Below are 2168 nucleotides of genomic sequence, written 5' to 3'. Positions count from 1 at the left end.
TGGCAGGGCTCTGCCCGTCACCCGCTTCCCTGGGATCTCCCACCCACCCCTGCTCGGCCTCAGACTCTTCAGAAGTTTTTTCTGGGCACAGCCTGAGTTAAAAGCCTCGCTCAAGGGCTGAGATAAAGCGATGGGCCAGGGCAGAAGATGAATGAGATGCTCAGAGGTGGAGCCCAGCCACAGTTCTGGCCCCTGAAGCCCACAAGGACGTTTGCTGGAGGGATTCTGCTGCAGCTGAGAAGACGCTGCCCAGGGCTTTCCCAGGACACCCAGACAAATGGCCAATTCTTTCCACATTAAGGATGGGTTTTGTCCTCTCCACCAGCCCCACATCAGCCTCCAGCCCTGCCCAGTGCTGATCCTCACAAGAGGAGCCAACACACACCGTGGCCCATCTTTTGAAGCCAAGAAGGGGAAAAAATTCCATGTATCCACACACAGATTAACATATGTGTTAAAAAGTGTATATAATATATATAAATATAAAACTTGCAGCTCCTGCTGGCAGCTCTCACCCCCCCACAGACAAACAAGGCAGAGCAGCACCAGCCACGGTGTTTGGCCCAAGGTGGGGATCACCAGGGCTGTGCCAGCCCCAAATGCCACCCCGGGTGCCAGTGCTGGCACTGCCAGGGTGCTGTGCCCGGGAGCCACCCAGTGGCAGGTGAACCAGGAAAACCTCGGCTTTCCAGGATCATTTTACAGCTGCTGTTTCCACAGCCAGGGCTTCTGCAGAGCGGGAAGGGGGGAAAGGTGTTATTTGATTTTTTTTTTTTCTTTTGAAATTTTTGTCTTCATTAGAAAATGTGGCAAAAAAGAGATTTTTTAAAAAATGTTTTTCTTCCACTGGAACTTCATCAACCATGAGTTCAAGCCCCAGGGTCAAAGTGGGAGCCAAAACATGACCTTTACTGCCAACAAATCTATGATTGCCTGAAAAAAAATCCCAAAACAGACACAAATTTGGTCTGAACCTTTTTTATCAGCAATTTATGGGCTGGGGGGTGCAGGGATGGGGGGAAATCAACCTTTGGGCGTCACACAAGGCAAGGGCACAAGCAGCAAATAAACACCACGCATATCTCCTCAAGGAGCCGACACTTCCAGCACATTTTGAGGTGCAGAAATCATCACCAAAAAAAGAAAAGCCCCAAAAACTGCTGCCCTTGCACCTGGGCTGTGTCCCACTGCGGGCATCCCTTGGGCACCCCACACCAGAGCCAGCACAAGCTGCTCCATCCTCGGCTGTGGCCGAATTGCCACGGCCTCCGTATCAGAAAATTGAAATGAAGGATGGGGAGCTCTGGGGTGAAATGCTGAAATTCAGGAGGAACGGGTGTGATTCACTGGGGTTTGGCTGTCGGGGAGGCCAAACCAAGCTCCGGGAGTAGCAACTATCTCACCTTGTATTATTATTTATGTATTCCTGATGATGATGATGATGATGGTGATGATTATTATTATTAGAAAGGCGATCTGATGAAGCTGATAAGGGGCTGAGCCAGCAGTCAGGAGGGCTGATTTCTATTCCTGACACTCCTGGCAGAGTTGTGAAATTCCCTGCCCAGCCCCAGCACCCACCACGACCCACAGGTGCTCCACACCACGGACCTGCCTGGTGTTTCTGGCTTAAAAAAACTCCCCACAACAGCAGCGTTGGATTTCCTGCATTCCAGCTTCCAAATCAATCCTCGACAGGCTCCAAAATAAAATCGAGGGGGAAGAAAATCCACCAAAGCTCGATGCAAATGAAACCCCCTGGCCGAGGTAGCAGCCTCCACCTGGCCTGACATCAAGGGGCACCGATGGCCCGGCGACAGCATCAACAGAAAATGTTTTCTGAGGCGTTTTTCGAAGGATCAAACCGCTTCCCCTCAATGTGGGCACTGACAGCCTCACACGCAAAGGGAACAAACTCGGCTTTATAGTCCCGGGCTGGTGCCGAGCGAGCAGGAAGGCGAAGCCGGAGCGAAAAGCCAGAGATGGAGGCCCCGGGGACAAGGTCCCACCGACCAGGGGCGTCCCACAGGGCAAATAATCCTCGTGGCGAGAGGAAACTCCCGCGGGCGACAGCTCAGAGCGTTTCCCTGGATGGCTGGGAGCGCCGGGGGGAGCTCCGAGCAGCCCGACGCCGAAACCCAACGCAGCCAGCGCAGCTCCCGGAGCCT

General features: G+C 53.2%; 1 protein-coding gene across 1 annotated transcript in view; it reads right to left on the bottom strand.

Moving 5' to 3' along the window:
• Positions 1-2168, bottom strand: part of RUNX3 (runt related transcription factor 3) — a 35104-nt gene that overhangs the window by 26575 nt on the left and 6361 nt on the right.

The sequence above is a fragment of the Corvus brachyrhynchos genome, unplaced genomic scaffold, assembly GCF_000691975.1.
Source record: "Corvus brachyrhynchos isolate BGI_N302 unplaced genomic scaffold, ASM69197v1 scaffold65, whole genome shotgun sequence".
Lineage (NCBI taxonomy): Eukaryota > Metazoa > Chordata > Aves > Passeriformes > Corvidae > Corvus > Corvus brachyrhynchos.
This window is presented reverse-complemented; position numbering and strand designations above follow the sequence as displayed.